The 27,051-nt window shown below is 42.7% G+C and overlaps 1 long non-coding RNA gene across 1 annotated transcript in view; it reads left to right on the top strand.

The window, feature by feature from the left end:
- The window catches only part of LOC307180270, a 491,651-nt gene extending 466,261 nt beyond the window's left edge, over positions 1-25,390 (top strand). The window contains exon 3 of the long non-coding RNA XR_013825713.1: positions 25,220-25,390. This is a non-coding gene — a long non-coding RNA (uncharacterized lncRNA). The remainder of the gene's footprint in view (positions 1-25,219) is intronic.
- The last annotated feature ends 1,661 nt before the right edge of the window (positions 25,391-27,051 follow it).

Genomic DNA, 27,051 nt, shown 5'->3' with positions numbered 1-27,051 from the left:
CCTCAGTGCTGAATTTCGAAGTGTAACAAAGTAACAGGTGTTGGTGATGATGTGGGGGGTTGAGACGCCTCAAACGCTGCTGGCAGGAATGTGAAGTGGAGCCGTCACTCTGCAAAACACTGGCAGTTTCTCAGAAAGTTAAACATAGAATTTCCACGTGACTCAGAAATTTCACTCCTAGATAGATACCCAAGAGAACTGAAAGCATATGTTCCCCAAGAGACTTGAATATGAATGTCTGTAGCAGCATATTCACGCAAGAGAAAATGTGGAAACGACCCAAGTGTCCATCAACTGATGAGCAGAAAAGCAGGATGTGGGCTACTACAATGGAATAGTATTCAGCCATAATAAAGGAATGGAACACCGATTCGCGCTGCGACATGAATGACCCTAGAAAACAAGATGCTAAGTGAAAGAAGCAGCCGTGAAAGGCCACCTATTGTATCACTCAGTTTATATTATATATCCGGAATTGGCAAATCCATAGAGACAGAAAGTAGATTTGTGGTTGCCAGGGGTCGACAGGAGGGGGAAATAGGGAGTAACTGCTAACTGGTATGGGCTTCCTTTTTGGAGTCATGACGATATTCTGGAATTCAAGGGAAGTGATGGCTACACAACCTGTGAATATAGTAAAATCCCTGAATTGTGCACTTTAGAATGGTGGGTTTTATGGTATGTACGTTACATCTCAATAAAAAAATGAAAAAAAATCATGAATTTCCATTTGAAGGTAAAGAAAATAATATTTTAAGTTTCTCTGAAAGAATTTTACAACAGAGGATCTAACGGAAGTTTAAAGAGAAATGAGAACTGAGAAGCAAGGTCAGTACTACTTAATTCCACGAGTTTTTTGAAGAATCGTGTAATTCAGCAATCGGTGTTTACTTTGTCGGAGAGTCCCCAGTCACACCTAATAATGCATAATCATGTACAGCTAGTGATCCTGTTAAAGTCAATCGCTTTCTTCATGTCAGTCTTCACTCTGCTTCCAATGTTTTGAGGTATTGCAGATTTTTTCACAGATGCGTGAATAGTGTGGGGAAAGACATATCGAGGGCGTTTGGAAAACCTCAATTTCTCCTACCACTCCATCACCAGTAAAGGTAAAAAATGTGTCTGATGATGTCTACGTAAAGCTCATGTCTTTCTCTCTCCTTACAGCTCCACTGAAGCGCTGTTAGGTGTTTCACCCTTGCTAGCTTTGGTAGCTTGTGTCTGCGCTAAGAACAATTGGTCAAGAAGAGGAATTAGTTTAAGCAATGCCACAGTTAATATTGCGTTTCCAGTTTCCGGCTTTTCAAGTCTGATGGTTTTGTTGGACCATGAGGTAGTTTCTCAGTGTTTTTCGCTACTTGGAGGAATGTAATCATACTTTCATATTTTTTCAGTGTTGGTGGTTTTTTTTTTTTTACTTGCAACTTATGCCTAAGATAATTTTACCTTTGTGCTGTGCTATGTGATAAGCTAAAATTGCAACAAACTACTTCACTGATAACAGGGGGCAGTTGGAATACCTTCACTCTGTGATCAGAGGACTAGTGGAATAGATTAAATGTCCAAAAATGATGACAGTTTTTAAAAGATCCTTTGTTTTTGGTTTCTGTTTTGATTAAGATGTTATAAAATTAGTCATGCTCCTTTACAGGAAAGTAAGAATAAATATTTATTCACTTACTTAAGCACTATTACAAAGTAGGCACCATCTGTGAGACTCAGGGACTAGGAGAATGAGTAAGCAGGCGAAGCAGCTTTCAATCTGCCAGTGCACCAGAGGGGCCTCCAGTGGGCAGTGGGCGTGTCCCACATCCCTGAAGCAGATGAACACGGACTTGCCCTTACTTTCTTTCTACAGCTCAAAGGTCCAGCAGCTTCCCTTGAACCTAGAATGAACCCAGAAGTGAAGTCATGCACAGGTGCCAGGAGTAAAAATTGCCAAAACCGGGCTTCCCTGGTGGCGCAGTGGTTGGGAGTCCGCCTGCCAATGCAGGGGATGCGGGTTCGTGCCCCGGTCCGGGAAGGTCCCACGTGCCGCGGAGCGGCTGGGCCCGTGAGGAATGGCCGCTGAGCCTGTGCATCCGGAGCCTGTGCTCCGCAGCGGAAGAGGCCACAGCAGTGAGAGGCCCGCGTACCGCAAAAAAAAAAAAAAATTGCCCAAACCTAGCAATTGTATATAGTCCACCTTTGTTACTTGTAATCCCATAAAATGATAAATCAATGACAAAATACCAGAAAATGTGAACTACTTGGGAACTGGAAATACTTCAAGAGAAATCTGAATCACAGCATCAATGAACATTTTAGGGAGGGGACCAGACCACAGTGCTGCCTCCCGTGAAACCTTTTGCCAGTAAAAGACAATGGAAAAAACGATACTAAAACGACAAGAAATTCTAGAAGAGAAAACTCGAGGTATGCCATAGAATACAGTCTAGGGAGCCATTGCACATAGCGTTGGATTGCTTCATGTGAATAACAAGAACAGAACTTTCATCTCCTGCTCTGTGCTGTTTACGAAGTTACTTGCGTCCTTCTTAGGGGAGAGGAAGAGAGAACAGAGAACCATTCACCCACCATTGGTGGTGGAGGAAGGGGCGGTAACCTGACTAACTGGAATGTTCCACAGGATCCGTCTTTCATGGCCATGCGCTAAGCAGTTCAGGCTTATCATCTCAAATTGATCCTTTTACTAACCTGTAAATTAGGTATTATTAGTATCTCTATTTTACAAATGTGAAAACAGGATAGAGAGCTACGTGTCAATATTTTGCCTGCAAATGAATTGTGAGTATTTGGTAAAGATGGATGTACTTGATGTTTAATCATCATAACTGGTCTATTCTCTGTCTATACCACGCTTTCTTTCATCTCCTGATTCATTCAAGACTTGGGTCAAAAATCACTTTACACTTCACCTTTTCTAGAATGCATCATCTGTTGGTTCTCAAACGAAATTGTGATTTTCCTCCTCTGCTCTCTGTAGTGGTTCCGTAGCTCTCAAACCACATATTATGACTGTTAGTTACTTAACTGGTACCCACAAGTTTTATTGCATTCATAGTTTTATTCCTGGAACCTGGCATACTCCTGGGCATATAGAGGTGCTCGATAAACATTTGCTGAATGAATGATTGATCATTGAAGGAGTAAATTGGATGATGTTGAACAAACGTTAATTCTCCATTCTCTGTGTTTACATACATATTAGAATTAACTTCACCTAGTTAAAACGTTGTCTTGAAATTTATTCAGACTTCCCATTTTCTATGAATTAACCAGAAACCCTCTGTCTTTAGCTTTTCACTAGTTAACGAGTTAAATCTCTTTTGAATTACATCATTTGAAAATATCAAGTGGGACAAAATCCGACAGTTCAGATAGTCCACGTCTCTTTAAGGAGCAAAGGTCGCCCAGCCATCTGCTCCCCTGTCTCAGTACTCAGCCAACACTTGCCCGGACGTCTGTTAATGCACATTAAATCACATCTCCTTACCTGGCCTCCAAGTGTGCCTTATTCAACAGGTCCCTTGGTTATTATTATCTTCCACCCAGGAACAAGATAAAATATGTGCCAGAGAAAGATGTCTTATAGAGATTCTCGAAGTGGGCTAGTTATACATAAACAAATAAATTACCAGACCGGACGCTCCTACTTTTTCGAAAGAGAAGATTTGTTCTCGGGGTTGAGAGTGAAGAAAATCGATCCCTGTTGAACTGACAAGTGTCCCTTCTAGTTTATGTTGCCATCAAAGCATAAAGTTGCCATTTTCCTTTATCTGGCAGCTACTTACTTCCTGCCTGAGCTATTCAGGCTTTCTGAATCATCTCTGTTGGTCTCTTGCCAAATGCTTGGCTGCTGGGCGCATATGGAATAAATTATACAATGAAAAACATCTCCATCTTTCCAGCTATTTGATCAAATGCACCTGTAAATCTTGAAATGCCTATAAAGAAATGTCGCACAAGCACCTTGGACACGAGATACAAAAATCTCACAGAGGACAATAGTAAGTAAATTTCGGAAGGTTCGCTGGACTTAGGAGATGTCGATAGTTAGGGAGGAAAAATCCCCGAACCAAGTCTTGAAATTCTGAGAGACGGTAACCACTATTTATACACATTTACGTTAGTCTTCGTATTTGGGAAACTGACGGGGAAGTGGGTACTGGTGTTTCCTTTTTAGGGTAGGAGGGGGAATTCCCCAGTAATGGAAGGGGAGAAATGCCCCGGAAAAGGGAGCACTTTTTCAAGGCACCTCTTTTCCCAACCATGGGAAAGGCTGCCATTTCTGAGCCGCGCTGTCCTGTGTTCCTTGTTCTCCTGTAGTGGATACTTGTCGAGGCTGCCTGTTTTGTGAGAGCTGTGTCCGCAGGCCCAGCATACTAGAAGAGTATTAAATATTACTGAATAAATGTATGTCACTGCTAGTTCCTACCTTTGCACCTCTGTCGAGGTCATCCTTTCCTGCACCTGTCTCTCATCAATACCCCAGCACAGATTATCTGCATCCTTCAAGGGGAAGACTTTCTTTTTCTGGGGGACATTTTCTGAGCCTCCCTTGCAGCCTACCTGGGGGAACCTTCTCCATCTTTTTTTCTTTGTTCTACAGTTTGCATGTTGGAAACCTTTACTAATGCCCTCGTTACACTGCGTTGCTGTGTTTTACAGTATTTGTTCCTTCCATGACATGTGTTGTTTGCATTCCCAGGGTCCAGTACATAGTTTTGTTCAATAAATAGAAACACATGAGTGAGGTAATGAGGGAGTGAATAAAGATAAGATGTCCCTTATTGCCTTTTCTCATTGAAATCTGTCCTTGCTCTGTGCAAGTTCCCTGAGCAGAGGGTTGCCGGATGTAGCAGAACTAAACGAAGTCTTCCCATACGATCCAGCAGTTGTACACCTCGGGATTTACCTAAATGAATTGCCAAGTTCTGTTCACTTGAAAACCTTCATGCAAATGTGTAAGCAGCTTTACTCATCATAGCCAGAACTTGGAAGCAAGCAAGTTGTCCTTCAGTGGGTCCATGGATAAGCAAACTGTGGTCCCTCCAGACAATGGAACATTATTCAGCAATGACCAGAAATGAGCTATGGTGCCGTGAAAAGACGTGGAAGAACCTAAAATGTATATGGCTACGTGAAAGAAGGCAATCTGAGAAAGTTGTATACTACGTGATTCCAACTCTGTAACATTCTCAAAAAGGCAAAACTATGGAGACAGTAAAAAGATCAGTGGTTGCCGGGGGTTAAGTGTGCAGAGGAATGAACAGGCAGAGCACAGTGGAATTTTAGGGCAGTGAGACTACTTTATATGGTACTGTAATGGTGGGTACATGTCACTGTACACTCGTCCAAACCCACAGAACACAACACCCAGAGTGAACCCTCGTGTAAACTGTGGACTTTGGGGGATGATGATGTGTCGGTGTTGGTTCACTGCTGGTGACAAGTGCACCATCTGGTGTGGGATTTTGATAGAGGGAGCTGTGCATGTGTTGGGGAGGGATCTGTGCGTATGGAAACTCTCTACTTTCCCCTCAGTTGTTAACCAAAAACAATTCTAAAAGGAAAAGTCTGCCTCCAAAATGCAGGGAACCCAATTAAATGTGAATTTCGGATAACAAGACCTTTTAAGTATAAGTATGCCCCATGCAGTGTGTGTGTGTGTGGGTGCGCGTGTATCTGTGTGTGTGCGCGCGTGCATGTGTGTGCTGTGCGTGCGTGCGCAAAGACCTTCGCATACTGCTAAGTGTTATTTGTTTGCTTTAGTTGAGACGTAGTTTACATACCGTAACATCACCATTGCGAAGCATACACTTTGGTGGTTTTTTGTGTATCAGCAAAGGGGTACGACCACCACCACTGTCTAATTCCAGAGTATTTTCAACACCCCGGAAAGAAATCCCACAGCCACTAGCAGCTCATCCTCCTTCACGCCTCGTCCCAGCGATCGGCAGCCACTAGTCTTCTTCTGTCTCTGTGGATTGGGGACTGGTTGCTATTTAAGGCTCCCTTGAACTTGGGGATTCCGTTTCTGTGTCGCAGCTCACAGACACAAGCAGGCCTTTCCTGAGGGCAAGGAAGGCGCAGCAACTGGAGGTACTGTTACGCTCATGTTCTGAGTACAAAGAACTGACGAGACACTGTCCTTATTTATTTTTTAACATCTTTATTGGAGTATAATTGCTTTACAACGGTGTGTTAGTTTCTGCTGTATAACAAAGTGAATCAGCTATACGTGTACATATATCCCCATATTCCCTCCCTCTTGCGTCTCCCTCCCACCCTCCCTATGAGGCACCGTCTTTAAATCTCACATTGATCTCATGGCCCTCACTCTCCATCTGAATAACCCCTAAATATTGACTGCACAGAAACATGCCCTGGTGCGTCTGTGGCTTAAAGGAAAATCCTAAAGTCAAAAGGTGAAAACGCCATTTTACTCATAGCCTCGTTTGGTTCTACAGGAAATCTTAGTTTCTATTCTTTTCTGACTATCATGCCGTTAACGGATTGGATCAAAGTATGCGTTCCCTTCCTCTCTCCCTTCCTTCCTTTCTTTCCTTCTCTCTCTTTCTATCTTCCTTGCGGAACTTGGGATTCTGAAAAGAGGAACCAGGAAATTCAGACCGCGCTTGCAGTAAACCTCCTTGACATAGCGTGACTGGAGAAGATGTCCCTGGAGACGGAGGCGGGTCCCCCTTGTTCTGTGGGGACACCGGGTGGCACCCGTACTTGTGCTTCTTGTCTTCGCTTTGGCAGGGCGTGCAAAGCCCGGCTACAGTCAGTCACTGAAGCGCCCGAGACATTCGGGATCAGATATGTTTTATGATAGGAGCACATTTAGGCTATGGTGGAGAAATCTGCTTTTCATTCCAAATATATCACATCTGGGTTGTACTTAGCCAGAGGACAGCCATGTTATAATTAAAAATGAATTTGAGTTCTTATAGAATTCAAAACTAACGAGAGCCATGATTGAAAACACATGTCAGTGACCGCGGAAAAAGCTAACACTTGTATTTATTTACTGTAAAGCTATCGTAAGAAAAGGGCTTACGTGGCAAAAGTAAGATACTCTGCAGCTCGATCCAAATACTCTCCCTGACGCTGTTCCTGCTTCTGGGGCTGTTCAGAGGGCTTTATACATACTTGGAGTCGAGGAGAAGTTTCTATTCAGTACATGTGTACATTATGCACTCTAGGACGGAATACAACGTATTCTTGGTCTCTAGATTTCATGAACTCACTCTTTGCTCTTAAGGAGCTATCTTTGAATTTGATATAATTGAGGACAGTTAGTAGAGTCACCTCATACACTTGGGGCCATACGAGGATCTCGCGGCATCCACTGTTTACCCCATAATTGCCTAGTGAATGGTGCATACAAGTTCTGGGGCTGCACAAGGAGAATCCTGACCGGCAGACCCGTGGGAAAAGTTTGCAAACCATCGAGAAACAGCACGAGGTACTTGTGGCTGTGTCACTGAGAGGACATCCTACATAATTGTGGCAAGCCACGACAGCCTGTGCTACGGAGCATCGGGACCCCAGCACGGGGCACCGGAGTCCATTAACAGAGGGTGCAAGCCCAGATGAAACCACCATGTGGTCCTGCCATCGCTAAGCACAGCCTGCAGCGTCTGCTGTCTGCTGTCTGCCGGTCGGATTGGCCACTCCTCCATGGACGTGGCCAGTGGGGACACAAGGAGCCCGGATGGATGCAGGCAGGGAGCAAGGTCAGCATGGCATTGGCTCCCCAGGACTCTGGTCTCACACGACAGCAAAGAACTCAAGCACGCAGATGGCAGAGGCCTTGAGCTGTGGGTGGCTGGAACTAGGGACATACAGCAGTGACCCTCGGTGGGGGGACGGGCTGGGAACGTGCCTCATAGCAGCTCCTCCCCAGGCTTCACTCCATCAGCTCCCAAAGGAATTGCAGGGTCTTCCACCAAGACGTGGGTCGGGGTGTGGTCGGCCTTTGCACGGGCGGCCTGTGGAGCACACACGAGGTGCCAGGACACCACCGCGGAGGCGTTTCCTACAGAGAATTGCTCAGTGTCGGCAGGGGGGCATCTGTGCCTCCACGGTCCACAGCCCGGTCCCCTCGAATCTATCAGAAGCTTTGCAGTAGTAACTCTCCAAGGAATGTCTGGAGCCAGGCTTGGCTACGGGGGTGTTTAAGATTGTGCGGGGCCATGTGCTGGCGAAACTGGGACCGGAACTCAGTGAATCTTCCTTATCTTTTTGGCCTGGCGATAACACCCTGGACGACAGGGTAAAATAATTCCTCTGTCTTCTGTCCTCCCCCTCCACCAAATCTCCTGTTCTGCGTCCTGCATCTGTTTCAGTATTTGTCCATGACACGTCATTGCCCTGAAACGTGTGTGGAAGCCCATGGGGATGACCTCCCCCATACAGGTCTGAGTTCTCAGTATTTCTCTCTCCGTCCTGAATATCAGTCAATCACTGTGGCCTGTTCCAAGATGTCCAGAGACTGAGGAGAAGGCAATGACCACAGCTGTGGTTACTGGGGGTTTGGCCTGCCAGGTGCCCCGAGGTCCACCAGAAAGGCCTTCCTCTCGTGATTCCCATGCATCCGTACAAACGTTTGCCCTCAGCAATTTCCTGCTGCAGACTCAAGGGATTTTTCTTCATTCAGACGCTCACGGGTTGTCAGAATTCTTGTGCTATCTTACACTGTAATGTGGAAAGCGCAGCGGATATACATTTAATGAGTCTCTTCATGTAATTAAGGCCTCGTGATGAATGCCTTGGCCATATATGACTGTGATTCTGCTGTACCTCGGATTGTAGCTCTTGTCTACAATGGTGATTTATAGAGCATCTCTCTGTGGTAGTGGAGGAAACATTAAACCAGAGCTTATCTGCTAAACCTACTGAGAGGCTAAGTCACTTGGTTTTAGTCCGTGGTGAGTCATGAGTGTGTCACTGGCCACTGCCTTGCTTCACTTTCTCCTACCTGACTTCCAAGAAGGCGTTAAACACAAGAAAGATAAATGTGTATTTCAAGGTCTACCAGGAAATCGGACACTACTCTGAGTATTTAAAACGGAGGGCACTTAATTCAGGAAGGTGATGGCAGGGGATGGAAGAACTAAACAGCCAACCTGGGCTGGGAAGGCAGAGCAGAGCACAACCTCCAAAAACAGTAAGCCCCCTCGGGATGGAATGCAGGACGGAAGCAATGATTTCCAAACCCAGGGCCAGCACCGCCTGCTGGAAACTGGAGGCGCTAGGATCTGTTAAAAGACACAGCAGCCCAGACGCACCGCCCATTGGGCAGTCCCAGCTGGAAGCCTGCTCCTTGGAGAGCCTGGGGACCAGCCTGGGGTGACCAGCCCCAGTACCAGGAGGGGACGACAGTGCAATACACAGAATGTTTGTGTCCCCTCCCGCTGCCAAATGCCTCTGTTGCAATGCTATTGCCCAATGTGATGGTATTAGGAGGTGGAGCCTTTGGGAGTGATGAGGTCATAGGGCGGAGCCCCCATGAATGGATTAGCTCCCTCGTGAAAGAGACCCAGAGAGCTCCCGCACCCCTCCGCCACGTGAAGTTATACTGAGAACGCAGCTGGCCATGAACCAAGACGTGGGCCCTCACCAGACACTGAATCTGCCTGCACTTGATCTTGGACTTCTAGTCTCCAGACTGTGAGAGACAAATGCTTGTTGTTTACACCTCCCAGGCTAGGGTATGTTTATATAGCAGCCCACACAGACAGGTACAAGAAATGGGAGCAAATTGACAAAGATGTGAGCCTTATTGAAGCTTACCTTGTAGGGAGACATGATAAACAATAGCATTTTATATCATTCGTAATTACATTGCACGTTATTATAGTTTACATAATGATAATTTTCTGCTGCATTGTTTAGACTTTAAAAGGGTGGTGAGTGTCACAGGGGAAAACAAGTTCAGCAGAGGAAGGGGGTCAAGAGGACTGGGGTGGAGGCAGTTCCCAGCCTTAGACGTGAAGGGCAGGGTGTGCTGACCTGACAAGCTTGCCTCTGAGCAAAAACTGGACAGAGGCAAGTGTCGCTTATGTGAAATTCTTTCCCCTGGTGTATTTCAGGCAGAGGACACTGCAAGGACAGAGACCTCAAAAGAAAGCAGGCCAGAAATGTTCCAGAATCACAAAGAAAGAAAGAACGAAAGAACGAGAGAGAGAGAGAGAGAGAGAGAGAGAGAGAGAGAGAGAGAGAGGGAGGGAGGGAGGGAGGCTATCATTCTGTTACAACTACTCACCTCGGTCCGTGTAGTGTGAAAGCAGCCATAGATGGTATGCAAATGAGTGGAAGTGGCTCATTCTTTGTTCCAATAAAACTTTATTTATAGAAACAGAAGGCAAGCAGTATTTGGCTCCTGGGCTCTAACTAGCTGGCCTTGTTTTAGAATCTTGGACCACCCGTAAAATTCCCTGACCTCTGCTCCGTGTAAGAGATTGTGGCCATGTACTCTGGCCGTCCGTGTGTCCAGGGACCCATGCTTCTGGACATTTTGAGCCGTTCAGTACCCGCCACCACCATCCCCAACTTCTGACCTGTAGGTTCACTTAATCTCTGAACTACAATGAGTCTTTTTAGCAGTTCACTGAAATAATATCATTCTTTTTGGTGTTTACGTACAAATCTTTCACTTCTGTGTAAGATTTTAATGCTAGCCTTTAACTTCAGGTTATTACAGATGAAGCCATGGGTGCATTTATTCTGCCTCCCAATTACTTTCTTCCTTCTACTAAATCCTTTTCTGCAGTTTCGGTGTCTGGAGGAATGGTCTAATGCAAAACACGTGGAATTTGGAGTACCTGGACCTGGGTTTGGATAACAGTTCCACACTTACCCACTGGGATTGGGCTTAACTTCTGTGAACCTTCATTTCCTCATCTGAATACTCAAATAATATTTCCTTTGCAGCCTAGTTAATATTAAACAATAACGCTAAAGTACCAAAGTACCAGACATTGAAACAACTTAGGATTTCTTTCTTATTGTTTTAATTAATTTTTAAGGGAGTAGAGTTGATTTACAATGTTTTGTTAGTTTCTGCACAGCAAAGTGAATCAGTTATACACATACATATATCCACCCTTTTTTAGATTATATTCCCATATAGGTCATTACAGAGTACTGAGTAGAGTTCCCTGTGCTATACAGTAGGTCCTTATCAGTTATCTGTTTTATATATAGTAGTATGTATATGTCAATCCCAATCTCCCAGTTTATCCCTCCCCCACTTCTTGCTTGGTAACCATAAGTTTGTTTGCTACATCTGTGACTCTATTTCTGTTTTGTAAATAGGTTCATTTGTACCATTTTTTTAGATGCCACATATAAGTGATATCATATGATATTTGTCTTTGTCTGACTTACTTCACTCAGTATGACAATCTCTAGGTCCATCCATGTCACTGCAAATGGTATTATTTCATTCTTTTTTATGGCTGAGTAACATTCCATTGTATATATGTACCACATCTTCTTTATCCATTCCTCTGTCGATGGACATTTAGGTTGCTTCCATGTCCTGGTTATTGTAAATAGTGCTGCAATGAACATCATAGTACATGTATCTTTCTGAATTATGGTTTTCTCTGGATATATGCCCAGGAGTGGGATTGCTGGGTCATATGGTAGCTCTATTTTTAGTTTTTTAAGGAATCTCCATACCATTCTCCATAGTGGCTGTACCAATTTACATTCCCACCAACAGTGCAGGAGGGTTCCCTTTTCTCCACACCCTCTCCAGCATTTATTGTTTGTAGATTTTTTGACGATAGCCATTCTGACCAGTGTGAGGTGGTACCTAACTGTAGTTTTGATTTGCATTTCTCTAATAATTAGGGATATTGAGCATCTTTTCACGTGCTTTTTGGCTGTCTGTATGCTTTGGAGAAATGTCTATTTAGATTTTCTGCCTATTTTTTGATTGGGTCGTTTTTTGGATATTGAGCTGCATGAACTGTTTGTATATTTTGGAGATTAATCCCTTGTTGGTTGCTTTGTTTGCAGGTATTTTCTCCCATTCTGTTGGTTGTCTTTTCATTTTGTTTATGCTTTCCTTTGCTGTACAAAAGCGTTTAATGAGGTCCCATTTGTTTATTTTTGTTTTTATTTTCATTACTCTAGGAGGTGGGTCAAAAAAGATCTTGATGCGATTTATGTCAGAGAGCGTCCTGCCTATGCTTTCCTCTAGGAGTTTAATAGTGTCCAGTCTTACATTTAGGTCTTTAATCCATTTTGAGTTTATTTTTGTGTATGATGTTAGAGAATGTTCTATTTCATTCTTTTACATGTAGCTGTCATGTAGTTTACATGTAGTTTTCCAAGCATCACTTATTAAAGAGACTGTCTTTTCTCCATTGTATATTCTTGCCTCCTTTGTCATAGATTAGGTGACCATAGGTGCATGGGTTTATCTCTGGACTTTCTATCCTGTTCCATTGATCTATATTTCTGCTTTTGTGCCAGTGCCATACTGTTTTGATGACTGTAGCTTTGTAGTATAGTCTGAGCCTGATTCCTCCAGCTCTGATTTTCTTTCTCAAGATTGCTTTGGCTATTTGGGGTTTTTTGTGTTTCCATACAAATTATAAAATTTTTTGTTCTAATTCTGTGAAAAATGCTATTGGTAATTTGATAGGGATTGCATTGAATCTGTAGATTGCTTTGGGCAGGATTTCTTTCTTAACACATATCAAGTCAAATAGAAGGCGCTGAACCCAGTAGAAAATGCTAAGATTTGTGAAACCTCCAATGAATACTTTACTGTTTTCTAATATTTTCATAAAGTTCCAGTGACCTCTTAATTTGACTATTTATGAATATTATGCAAATAAAGCACATAAACTCTAAGTATATATTTAGAAGAGATATTCAACTTATTGGTTATTCTTAGGGAATACAAGATGTAGAGCAGGAAAACCACATTTTCTAAATTTTTGTTAAAATGTCCTACCAATATACAGTGACAGAAATAGTGAATAGCTCTATAAGGGCAGAGATTTTTAATGTAGTGAGATAGGTGACACTCACAAAACTCAAAATGTTTTAAGCCATTTGCCAGTGCTTCATAAGTAGATATAAATCCAACTATAAGCATCGACATTATAATAGCATCATAAAAAGCGCCACACATGTTCTTTTATTCATTCCTCGTAGATCAACTTAATGTTCATGCTAGGCTTGGAAACCCAGCTAATAATCATCTACCAGCATCTTCATGTCCCAAGTTTCATTACATTCTTTTGAACCAACAATTTCTTTTTCACTTAAATTTCACAGTCACTAGACTAGTCATTTACCATGAAAAATAAAAATCAATACAGTCAGTCAGTGTAATTGCAAAGTCTGGGATGATGGGTCCGTAATTGCTTTTAAACTACCTTCTAGAAATCTTGTGAGATTGGAAATAAATAATGGCCACACACATTTAGAATAGAGAGAGAAAACGCAGCCGCGTCGTAACCAGGGTGGCAGTTGTAGTCCTACTGACTACAAGTAGAGTTGAGGTGTGTTCGAGGACCATATTAGACATCACGGCATCGGGGTAAGGTTTTTGAAGAGAATTACCCTCGTAACTCATTTTTATAGCTTTATTTTACAGAGATATTCATTCCATTTTTCATCCTATAAAGGATTTTAACATCATAGGACAAATGTGGGTTCCTTTCTTATATTCTCTTCTGTCTTCATGGAAGGTACCAGGGTGCAGACAAATTCAGCTGGCCCAGAGAAGAAAGCAGTGCATGGCTTAAATGAGAATGACGCCGAGTGTGTCCTATGACGTCCCATGCTTGTGTGCACGGAATAAAGATTAGTGCATTTCAGCCTCACAACCAAGCTATGAGCAGGACTCTGCCCCCTAGTTCACAGATTCAAGAACATCTATTTTTACACACATTAACCTCTCTGAAATTGAGCTGGGGCTCCCAGCACAATCACAGCGTCTCACGGTCACCGGTGGCCAGACGGCAGGTGGGAGACGGTCATCTTCAGCTGAACATTGTCATGGCCATCGTTCACTTCTGCTGGGTTTTGTGAACTATTGGTGCTACACACGCTGGTTCTCCGTGCCCAGCAGATGACACTAACGGTGGGAGAAGTCTCCAGCTCTCCCCTTTGAGGAGCGGCTGTCAGCGTGCTGCTGGGCCCCTGTCAGCGCTGAACACGGGATGCTCGGAGGTTTTGTGAGTCTCCCGCCTGATAGCCCCGTTTCAGGGCGGGTCACCGCTGACTCAGTGACTAAGGACGTGGGAAGGGCCCAGCAAGCCGCCTCGCTTGCCCAGTGTGCACGGGGCATTCAGGGAGGCACCTCGGCTTCCCACAGGGGCTGCTACCCCTTGGCGGGAACCTCTCGCACCCACTCTCATCACCTGAAGCAAAGCCCTTGGTTCCCAGAGTTTCCCCTAAGTGCCGGGGTCTGGTTCGCCAGCGGCTTGGCTGAGATGAAACGCAGCAGTGTCCAGCGGGCTGCAGCGGCTGTCCACCCTCAGCACAAGCGAGGCAGGTCCAGAGGTGGACAGCACGCAAGGCCATTCTCACGGCTCTGAGCAGCAGTCGACGTGATGAACCCTGTTTTATTTTACTGATCCTCAGGGGGTTGCCACTTAGACACTCCAGACTTGACAGCTGTGATTCAACCCCGTGGCCCCAAGCAGGGCCCCTTCTCTGCAGTAAAGCTACACCACCCAGGTGGTCCCCAGTGCTACCTGGTGATGGGTGACCTTGGCCCTGCAGCCCCCCATCTGGGCTCCTCAAGGTGCCCTCCCCTGCTTGCTGTCAAAGCGGCCATTGCTTTTGAACTTACTCAACACAGTGTCAAGTAGCTGGGTAGGCAAGTTCAACATTTAAAAAAACCTCATTCTTAGCATTCTTTGGAACTAGCAAAGTTCATTGGTTGACTATTTGTTGGAAAGAGAAGCTCATGCAATAAGGAAATGCAAACTGTAGGACTGAATATCATTGTCTAGAGTGATGTAAACATCTCCACCTATGAATAAGTAACCTCCAGAGGGTGGAGACTTTATTTTGTCTGTGATTGAGACACAGTGTCTGGAACAGTGCTTGAGACATAGTGAGAGGCTCAGAGAGTCACTGAATGAATGGATATTCTTTAACTTGTTGCTGGACAAGTAAAATAGAAAATCATGTGAAAATCATGAGGCGGAGGGAGGAGAGCAGATGAGAAACAGAAACTGATGTAACTGTACCCCTCTCCTGCCAGGCGGAGGAAAGGAGAGGGAGAGCAGGTGAATGCATGGTCTTCCCTCCCGGGGGCTACTTCTGGTCGCCGATTCAGGGGAAGAGGCCAGTCAGGTGCAGCCTGTGGGGGTGGAGCTGTGGAGCCCTTAGCTGAAGTGAGGCTGTGGAAGGGGGAGCTAGTTACAACCTTCCAGTAGTTACGGAGAGGGAGAGAGAGGGGGAGAGGCTCTTATCTTCACAAGAAGTTCCACTGAGGCAACTTGAAGAGGCAGTGGAGTGAAGGCGGGGTAGGGGAGGGAATCCAGAAATGAAACAATACAAGAAACGGAAAGCTTTTATATGGTTCACTTCTAATTCAAAACACGCAGAACTTCATTTTGAAATATTGTGTCTCCTTTGGTTTTTTTTTGGCATGGTTATATATTTTTGTTTTAATTGAAGGACACATTTGTTTATTTGTTTCGTTTTTCCTAGAAGTACTGCTTGGATATCCTCGATGTAGGAATTAGTCACATTGGTGGTTCTCAACCTAGGAAAGGTAGCAAAGATTGTCCCCCAGGGGCACGTGGCAGCGTCTGGAGACATCTTCGGTTGTCACACTGGGGAGAGGGTGCTACCGGCATCCAGTGGGTGGAGGCCAGAGATGCCACTCACCGTCCTACAGTGCACAGGACAGACCTCGCAACAAAGAAGGATCCTGTTCAAAATGTTAATGGTGCTGATGTTGAGAAATCATGAGTTTCCTACCATTTTCATCCAATTCTCATAATTTTTCTCAAATCTATCATTTGAATTCAGGGACAGAAATTCTCGTTGATTCTCAACTCTGGTGACATCAAAATCACCTAAATGCTTTAAAAATTACTGATACCTAAGCCACCCCAGAGCATTAAATGAAGATGTCTTGAGTTGGGCCCTTGAGTTGGGCATCTGCATTTTTAAATCACTCGTGGTCACAAGCATTGAGCGACACGGATTTAAATGATGCAACGCAGGAAATTAAAACCACCAGAGTTGATTTACCTTATCTGTGTTTAAAATATCTACAAATAAAATGATACAACTCTCCAGCTTAAATGAGAATATAATAGCTACCATTACTCCATGGCTTCCTACGTGCTTGCTTATGTTTTGTAAAAGGATTTTCTTTCACTTAGATATGGAAAAATGTGCATTAAAAATGTTTCCTGTCTTGTAAAGATAGATCTGGAATAGGATAAAAATATTTACTTCTTTGTCTTGACATGTTGGTAGCAATGCTTAACTTCTAAGTCCTTTTTTTTTTAGTGAACATTTCAGTGACTTATTGGAGATGCAAAATAATGGTAATAATAATAAAAGTTATAAAGTATTTTATGCTATTAGTGTGCTAGGCTGCAAGTCCAAATATAAGACCATTATAATTTCTCTATAAATAAAAACTGGAACATAAAATACCTATGGATTGATGACTTTAAAATAACTTTTAGAATAATTGTGGTTTGGATTTAAACATTTTAGTTTTGGGTTGGATGATTCGTTTATATACTTTCCTTTTAACTAAGTTTATGCTAGTGTGCAAGTGTTGTGTTTTTGTTTCTCTTCAATGCCCAAGACTTTTCCAGAGTTACTTATGAGGTTAGAAATAGAAGCAGACTTTCATGTATTAGGATTCTCCAGAGAAACAGAACTGATAGAAGATAGGTAGGTAGGTAGATAAACAGATAGACAAACAGATGATAGATAAATAGATTAGATACATGGATAACAGATAACTAGATGATACTGTAGATAGATAGATAGACAAATATGCTAGATAGATAGAGATAGCTAGCTAGGCAGATAGATAGATAGGTAGATGGATAGATAGATAGATAGATAGAAGAGATAGAGATTTATTATAGGAATTGGCTCATGTGGTTATGGAGTCCAAGAAGTCCCACCATCTGTCATCTGCTATCTGGAAAACCAGGAAGCTCAGTGGTGCAATTAGGTCTCAGTACCAAGACCTGAGAATTCTGGGGCAGATGGCGTAGGTCCTGGTTTGAATCTGAAAGCCCAAGAACCAGGAATGTGACTGTGTGTGAGCAGAAGCAGAAGAAGCAGAGAGAGAGAAAATGCCCTTCCCCTGCCCTTTTGTTCTGATCAGGCCCTCAGTGGATTGGATGGTGGCCACCTGCATCGGTGAGGGCCACCTTTATTCAGTCTACTGATTCATACGCTAATATCTTCCAAAGACACCCTCTCAGACACACCCAGAAATAACATTTTGCCAGCCATCCGGGCATCGCTTAGCCTAGTCAAATCGACACGTGAAATTAACCATCACAGTTCCTTTATCATATTAATAAATGGTTTCCCACTAACATGAAAAAGATCATGTTTGAAGAGAGTCTTTCCTAAAACTCACTCAAGTAATCCAAAAGATAAGTCTAACAAACATGGAGAAAACAATTCAGTAATATCATAGTAACAGAAAACCCTCAAATGGCTGATAGAAGGATTTAGGTTAGGTTAGGTTACATCTGATATAGATACAATTCGGAACATATCTTTTCCTAATATTACATTACTTGAGACCTTCCCCAGATGACAGGTCTGGGTTTTCCAGACATCACCAATCCATGAGTCTAGGGAAGCCTTTATTATAGTAGGAAGTATTTTCCTGGCTCGTGATGGTCTTTAATCCTTGTAGCTCTTCCCTTTTACATATATCCATACTTGGTCCCCATGTGACCTCATTCAGCCCGTGGTTTTGAGTATCATCTGTATGATGATGAGCCTTACAATTTTCTGTTAGGAGAGTGAAGAGGTGAGAAACAAGGCGTCCCCTATCAGTGGGCAGGCAGGAGGTGCACAGGAGACCATGCCATGGGCGGTGGTTGTTTAAGCCCTGCAGTTCTCATAGTCTCCCAGTGAGTCAGTTCCCTGTCTTGCACTTTTTACCTTCTCATTTTTCTCACAGTCACATATTGTCTTCCTAGGGACACGAAACAGTTCTACAAAGTCTGGAGCTATTGCATTCTTAAGGTCAACGTTCTTCAGTCATTTGAACGCTACCTTTTTGTTCCTTATTTTTCCCAAGAATAACTTTCGACTACTAAGACTTTTTCTTCTCTGGCTTTGTACTCAGAAAAAAACAGAATTGCTTTTTGACTCATTCTTTCAACAAGAACACATTTAATATTGCTCTAGAAGACCTGGGCCCTGAATTGCTGCTTAAATAAACATGTAGTATCTGGTACCATGAATTTTACTTCATTATATATATATATATATATATTTTATTTATGGCTGCATTGGATTTTCATTGCTGTGCGTGCAAGCGGGGGGCTACTCTTCGTTGCGGTGTGCGGGCTTCTCACTGTAGTGGCTTCTCTTGCTGTGGAGCACAGGCTCTAGGCACGCAGGCTTCAGTAGTTGTGGCACGTGGGCTCAGTAGTTGTGGCTTGCGAGCTCTAGAGCGCAGGCTCAGTAGCTGTGGCACATGGGCTTAGTTGCTCTGCGGCATGTGGGATCTTCCCGGATCAGAGCTCGGACCTGTGTCCCCTGCATCGGCAGGCAGATTCTCAACCACTGCGCCACCAGGGAAGTTCCCCCATTATATTTTTAAATTAAATTTCAGGAACATGGAGTTGGATGAATTATAATTCGTGGTCCAGACATTTTCACCATTTTCCAGATATGGTACCTTTTACGTATTCAACTAGCTGTTTAATTAGATATTGTTAAGAGTGTAATGGACACGAGAAAATCCCATTACCAACAACACAAGCCAGGTCTTTTACAATCAACCAACTCTCTTGCTTTCTTCACTATAACCCTGCAATCTAGGTCAACTATCCCTTTTTCTTCCTTTTTAATGTAGATTTATTGCATATGTATGCTTACTAATTATTTTATTCTACTCATCTTTAACTTTATGAAAAGGATATCTTGCCACACTAATCTCTTGGCAGTTCCTTTCGCTGGCAAGTTGTTTTCAGTTTTTAAGGTTGATCTTTAACATGTACATCTCAGTAATTAATTTATTATTATTATTATTATTTTTTTAATTTTTTTGCTGTATGCGGGCCTCTCACTATTGTGGCCTCTCCCGTTGTGGAGCACAGGCTCCGGATGCGCAGGCTCAGCGGCCATGGCTCACGGGCCCAGCCGCTCCGCGGCATGTGGGATCTTCCCAGACCGGGGCACGAACCCGTGTCTCCTGCATCGGCAGGCGGACTCTCAACCACTGCGCCACCAGGGAAGCCCAGTAATTAATTTATTTTGATAGCTGTATACGACTTCCTAATGTGTATGCATCTGCTCTTCCACTGATAGACATTTTGTTGGTTTCAAGGTCTTGCTGATTTGAGCTGTGCTATTATAAAACTTGCTTGCCTGTGGTTTTTGCAATACACATGCAACAGCTTCTCTTGGGTTGCCCAGGAGTGTAATTGAGGGATCAGCAGCTGTGTGAGTGGTTTGGTTGTTTACAGGTGATGTCTGGCCCTTTTCCCGAGTCATTGCATCAATTTACAGCCCCACCAGCAATGAATAAAAGCTTCTGTGGAGCCCCGTACTCTCTGAGAGGTAGCATGGACAGACTTTCAGTTGTAGCTGAGAGAAAGGGTGTAAAATTACATGTGCTCTGGTCTTATTTTAGATTGTTTTTTTCCTGATCATCAATGATGCCAAACATCCCTTCATCTGCCTTTTAGAAACGTGTTTCCTCGTCTGCCTGTGCTTGTTCATAACTGTTGCTTAGTTTTCTTTTGGTCTGTTTATGCTATTTTTATTGATTTGTAGGAATTCACTCCCTGGTCTTCATTCTAATATTTTGTCAGTGGTGAAAATATTTTTCTTCCACTTTGTAATGAGTCTCTTTTCTTTCTTTAAGATGTTTTTGATGAACACGATGTCTTAATTTTTAATATAACTGAATATATCTTTTTTTTTAAAAAGTGAATGCATTGTGTGTTTTATTTAAGAAATGCTTCTCTATAATCCTGGATTTACCTTTGATCTAACCTCTGATTTGTTCTTTCATGTCAGATGATGGTTTGAGGACTTCCTTACTTCCCGGGCCTAATTCAGGTTTAGCTGAAGCTTTGAGCTGGAAGCTCTCTCGCCTGGGACTGAGCTTCCGGCCGCCGTTCCACATCTCTGACTCTGGGGGCAAATGTTGGTGCTGCATCCCAGCCCTTTGCCGCCCCCTGCAGGCAGCTGTAACCAGGGTTGCTGCATTAAATCAGCCAAATTGCATGCTGGGAAGCAGAGAGAAGGGTGTGGCCTGATGAATTTCCATTTGTTTCAGGTCTCAGTAATTTCAGATAATTCTTATGTGGTTCCTGAATCCCCACCTCATACTTTCAGAACCTCACATAGTTACAGGAATAAACTTCCTGCATCAAACATGTTGAATTCAGAAACAACATGCTCCGTGGAAAAAAGAAAGAAACAACGCTTCATACTGTCGTTTATATGACGTTCCGGAAAAGAGAAAAATGGAAGGACAGAAATCAGATCACTGGTTGCCAGAGACTGGGAGTGAGGGCAGGAAATGGATACAACAGGGCCTAAGAGAACTATTCGTGGTGCTGGGAATATTCTATATCACAGTCATATTGGTGGTCACACAACTGCATCCTTTTTTAATTCAAATTACGTCTTAACAATCAAATTGCTCATTTAAAATGTACAAATTGTATTTTATATAAGTTAATTCTGTTTTTAGTAGATTTACCTCCATAAAGATGACGAAAAAGTAGAGTTAACTGAGGAAAAAATGTATCATTTAACTCCCCAACGATCAAGTTTTATGCAGCAGGCATCTAAAGAGGTGTGTTTAAGATCAGGTAGAGTGTTTGAGCAGGTGTAGAAAAACGGCTCTGGTGTTCACCTCTGCTGTGCGAGTTCCTTTTGGATAACATCGGAGGTTTGACCGCTCGTCTTGGTCACTCTGGAGAGGCAGATGGTCGTTGTACCTGGGTATTTCCTTTTCTCTTTAGTCTGTCATCATCTATATATTGTCAAATAAGCTGTTTTGAGAAATCCTTTTAGAAAGTGGACTTCGTTTTCATATTCAGAAGCTCATGTTCCTTTCAGAAGTCATTTGAAAATCATCTTTACCTTTCCATTAGTGGGAACTGACTCCTCCAAACTAAAGATGTATTGCTCTAACACAGTGGTTCTCAGCTGGGAGTCACGGAGGGGACGCACGGTGCTGTCGGGAGACAATTTTGTTAGATACGATTGTGTGGGGATGGGGTGTGGATGCTACTGACATCTAGTGGGTGGAAGCCAGATCAGCTTCCCATGGTAGAGGAAGCTCCCCGCGGCAAATTATCCCCAAATGTCAATAGCGCTGAGGTTGGAAACCCTGGTATAAAATTTATACTAAAGGAGTAGTTAAAAACAAAAACAAAACGTACGTTATAAATCCATTGGTTAATACTGTGAATGCTATATGTACCTTGCCTAGTTTGGGCACTTATTATTAACTGAAGGTCTTTCCGAAGTATTCAGAATAATCCTGGGAGGTGGTTTCTGTTGCGATATCTGTTTTGCAATGGGAAGATACGGGAACGCAGGGAAGGGAAGGAATTTGCCTAGGAAGCACATCCCTCGTTGCCCCTGTTGAGATTTTAACACCAGGTTGATTCCGAACTGGTATTTTTCACCTCTTCTAGTCTTCAAACTACATCATTTCTCACAGTCCCTTAGCATCTGAAGAGGCAAGTATGAAGTCATAACTGTATAATTTTTACAGTTACAGCTATAATTTCAGTTAATTATTTGGCAGGGAGGGAAAAATCTCTATCTAGGGTCAAAAGTCTTTGGTATTAAATTAACATTGATTAACATTGAACATGTGCACCTAATTCTCTGAAAACAGGAAGGGGCTTAGATCACTTTCATTTCTTTCATTGTTCGTAATGCCAGGAGGCAGTAATTCACTTAGTGAGATCCTGCTAATGTGACAGAGTCAGCCAGATCTCAGTGATCCCAGACTCCTCTCAACTCCTCTTACTATGTATCAGTGACCCAGGAACACGTCTGCCGCTATGTTCTCTCAACTGAACACTTGCCCTAGCACGGTCCTCACATATGAAAAACAGTACGAATATCATTATGTCGAACATAAATTTCTCCGGGATGACTGTGGTCTGTGACCATCCAAAAGGGTAGCTACTAATTATTTGCACGAGAAGAAAAAGAAACGCATTGAAAGTTCTTTTTGAGCTGAGAAGTTGTTGCATGGTCACCAAGGACCTTCTCTACATGATGCAACATCCAGGACTGTAAGAAAAATGTTCCCACTAGGAATCCCGCTTAAACACTAGGGGAACCCCGTGTACCATCTTTGATATCCAGTTCTTGTCCCTCTGTGTCCCAGAGAAGCACAGATTGCTAAGAAAACGGAGCACACAGAGCAAAGTAGCCTCGGCATTCCTCGTCTGGAGCTCGAAGTCAACCTTTTGTGTGAGAGGGAGTGTGAGCCTGTGAAGAGGGGTGGGCAGGAGAAGCAACTGTATGGAGAGAGGAGGGAAGGGAACGACCTTTGATTTCGGATTCCTGGAAGCACCCAAAGGCAATCAAGGGCAGAATATCGTCCAGCTGGTTCCTGTTAGCCACTGTAGAACATCCTGGAAGTAAACCGAAACGTTTTTGTGTTTTGTTTTGTTTTGGTGCTAGGGGACACTTTTTTTTTTTAGCCCCTGCAGATCCAGAAGAGAAGAATATTAATTCCGACCTTAGTTACATTCATCAATCTATTTCCCTCGGTCCCAGGGTATCACAGTGCTTCCCTCAAATTCTTCAATATGTTTATCTTCATCTCTTGACTCTTGGTCCATGTTGTGTAAGGTGGCCAGTGAGCGATGAAAGGCAGTTTCTGGGTCTTCTTTCTGTTCTGCTAACACTGAAGATAAAGGCTGTCAACTTTATTTGCTTTAGTTTCCCCTGGTGTTGAGTTTTATTCACCTAAGTCTCATATTCTAGGAAATCTTAACAAGCAAGCAATGCATGAGCTGCAAAGGTGTGTGGAAAAGGAGCTACTTCAAATAGAATTCACGCACAGGCTGCCTTTGTCATTGAGTTCTGTAGTGAATAGCTTGAGAAGTGCTTCAAAGCTGGGAAAAAAATTCACTTGAAGACAGCTGTGCTCGTTTCCCTAGTTTAGTTCAGCGTGACTGTAGTTAAGGAGGAAAGCTTTCCTGTGTTGAAGTCCACCGTGGAATTAGTCTAGTTGCTATTCACTGAGAACGTTGCATGATTATCCCAGTCAGATTGATGCCTTAAAGTTGACGTCCTCAAATGAGGTTATCAAACAGAGGATTCTGTCGACTGCCGTCATGTTTTATGTAGATGGCCAGCATGTGGCGCTGTTTCCTGCTAAAAGTTGCCTTTTTCCTTTTCGGAAAGTTCTCCGAATCTATGGTATTTACTTGGCTCAGTGGAAATTTCCATGGGCTGAACAACATCAAAGAAGAACAACCCCACTTCAGTCTCTCCACAGAATAGAGCTTCAGTTTTCTGAGGAGCACCTGTGTAGGCTTCTTTTCATGTTTAGGAATGAAACTCAGAATAAAAGTATGATTATTTGAGCTTCATTTTAAAAAGCAAAAAAAGTCTCATTTTTACAAAATTTTAAATATGAATTTTACTGCACCATTTATCATTCATTTCCCATGAAAAGCAGGCCCTTCAGAAGTGAGAAATGAGGTTTTTAGTTAAAGTTATCTCATTTAAGATTTGGGATAAAATTATATAATTTACATTTCTTGTAACTTGCTTATGCTTCTCAAAATGTATGTTTGGGGGCAAAGTGGTAATATTTTAGTCATGTCAAGAACCTGAAATACACAAGTTACTTTTTATATTTTAGTGTCCACCACTTGGCCGTTACGTAGTATTTCTTTTCCAGCTATTTATATGTTTTTCAGTATCTACAGCTTATATATAAAATCAAATGTGAGAACCCTCACTCTTTCTGGTTGCTCACTGTAGTGTTGCTAACATTAAAATTTGTGTAAAATTAGTTAATTGCCTGGTCTTTGGGACAAGTGTTCAATTCTACTGACATTGAGCATTCTTTGAAACCACTGGGTTTTAAAAACCCAGTGTTCCTTGCATGGGCAGCAGCTGTTATGCTCAATAAGACACTAAAATCAACAAAAGCCCTCAAATAAGCTACAGTTAAAATTTCCTGGGGCTGAGAGGGTAATGCATTTACAGTTGAACATCACCGTCACCATACAATTGGTCCCTGAAACATAAACGTGCACACGCTCCTATACATTTTTTTAGTATTTAAATTTTAGTAATTATTGCAGGGACAGAATAAAACTTTAGTGATGACTTAATCTAGAACAGGCTCTTAGCATGACTGCAGAACAGGTACCAAACAAATTTAACACTAATTGATGGATTGATGGTGACTTTGGGGGAGGGAAGGGAAAAAGGGCAAGGAGACAAATTCTTGAAGCGTGGTAGTAGCTTGAAATTGTGATATTTGACAATTCTTTGTATATTTTGCAGAAAAAAGTTTAAATTTTTCATTAAAATATTCTTCAGCACACAAAAGTAATCCAAACACACTTCTGATACTTCTTAGTAATATCTTAGTAAACATCGAGGTAATTAAAAATAATACCTTTAAACCTGTGTATACTGAATTTTTATAATGTTGCTGAAGAGGAACGTCTTGTAAACTAAAATGATCTCCAAATAGGATATTTACATTGCAAGACGAAAAAAGCAAGCAGATAATTGCAAATGGATATGCACGTCCTTCTCCAAAAAGCTGAGTGTATATTCAGTGACCCAATGCAAAAAGCTATAATTTTCATTTGTAAGTGATTACATTTGCCATCAGGGAACAGATTGGTACAGCGCCATAGAGGTTCACCCCATCCTTACCTGAAATCATATTACAAAGGATGCAAATCTGATATTTAGACATGCAGTTCTTAACTGCATCTGAGCTCCCCATTTCACTTCGTTTTTTTTTCCTTTTTTTAAGAGCTCTCTCTGTGTTCCCTGGATCACGCAGTTCAAAGCTGAGCAGACGAGAGTTAAGTCTGGAGGAGGGGGAAAGCCAAGTTGAGGAAGAGATCTGGAAGAGTCCGGCTACCAAATTCTGACAACTCCGCAGGCAGGTGTAGAGGTGAGTACAGGCCAAGGCTCTAGCATGGCTCGCTTCTTGGTTTTTCTCAAAATGTTAATTTTTAAAAATTAATTTTAATTTCTCTGGATGTTAACTGCAGTTTCTGAGAGAAGATGCATGTTATTGCATCATCCAGTGAAAGCAAGTAAAAGGAAACTGGGCACCATATGCGAGTTCCCTGCCCTCACGTCACTGTCCCCTATAACCCATAACCAGTGACCACGGACCACACTAGGTTTAAAACTCATCAATGCCATCGAACTGAAGTATTGGCCTTCTCCAGTTTTCGAGTAAGCTCTCAATGTGCTTTTCCAAGAGGGGAATGTCAGAGAAAGATTGTGTTTGCTTCCTTCACAGTTTATCCTTATCGAATGCAGCTGAAAAGCCTTTAAAGAGACAAGCCGCCGGCCCCAAAAAATGAGTCTAAGAGTGTCTTGGGTAAACGTTTTGGGAAAAATATATCAATATGATCATTAAGAAGTAGATAGGTGTGTCCAATCTATGTCAACACACACACCTAAAAAAGGTACTTTAAACAAAATGAAGTCATAGATGCTACTGAAGTCAAAGCTCCCACTCATTTTAAATGGGGCACATGTTCTCTAAATCAGTTCTCTCTCAAACCTGTCCGTGGCTCACGTGCTCTGGGATCAGGAGGTGTTGTTTCGAAGCTGAGATTCCAGGGCTGCCTCCCCTCAGATGTGCTTACTTAGAATCTCTGCACGTGGAGTCTTGGAGTGCACCTTTAACAAACCTCTCAGGGGCCTCTTATTCTCTGCTTAAGAAAGAAAAAAGAAAAAAGTATAAAAAGGAGAAGAAACCAATAACCTAAATCAGTTGCAAGGAAGAGCATAGCTAACTTTTTGGAAACTGGGAATGGGGGCCTGGTTTTGTGTTTCTTCTGTAACCTGACTGAGATGGACCACACGTCCTGGTCCAACTGTGTTCATATATGTAGAGACGAGTCAATTAAGGCCCTTTTCTACTCTCTTTAATAGCTGGGTGTTTTGTCTGTTTAAGTCCCACTGAAGTCAATATGAGGTTCATTTCCTCTCCAAATTCAGACGGTGAGGTCCAACGTGGCTTTGAGGAAAGACATACTAACTTTCTTACTAAGGCACCTGGACGAGTCCCACCCACCCATTTACCTGTCATTCCTTCCCTACATACTTCTGGTTCCCCTCTCATGTGGTTGGTCTTCAGGAACGTAGGGTATGGCTTACCCAGTCACGTCAAAAGTGAGGGAGTCTCTGTGCCAGTTCAAAGGGTGAGCTGCGTACTAGTTGCGCATATGTGAGCAGAATGCAAGAGCAGATTTTGACTGTTCTTCTGACTTTACCAAAATGCTTCCCTTTTCAAAGTTACTTTAAACTGCAATTAAAATAAATAACATGAAAAAAAGCCAGCATAATCACAGAAGATGTCTGTGATAATTCTAAAAGAAGAAAGCAATATAACCGCAAGTATTATTTTAACATATGCATAATAAAGCAGGCCTGTATGTTTAATCCTAAGCTTTTTGTGCAGCTCACTAGATGTTCTTTTGTGGTTTATCATAAAATGCATTTATTCATGGAAATGAATATGTTATGTAACCCCTATAAGCAGAACACACGTCGCTTTTTAAAAAATGCAGCGATGCCTTTGGACATTGAGAAGCTGCTGTAAAAGCCCAGCACGCCTGTCCC

This window comes from Stenella coeruleoalba (assembly GCF_951394435.1).
Source record: "Stenella coeruleoalba genome assembly, chromosome: X".
NCBI lineage: Eukaryota > Metazoa > Chordata > Mammalia > Artiodactyla > Delphinidae > Stenella > Stenella coeruleoalba.
Note: the sequence above shows the minus strand (reverse complement) of the source record. Positions and strands in the feature narration are given on the sequence as shown.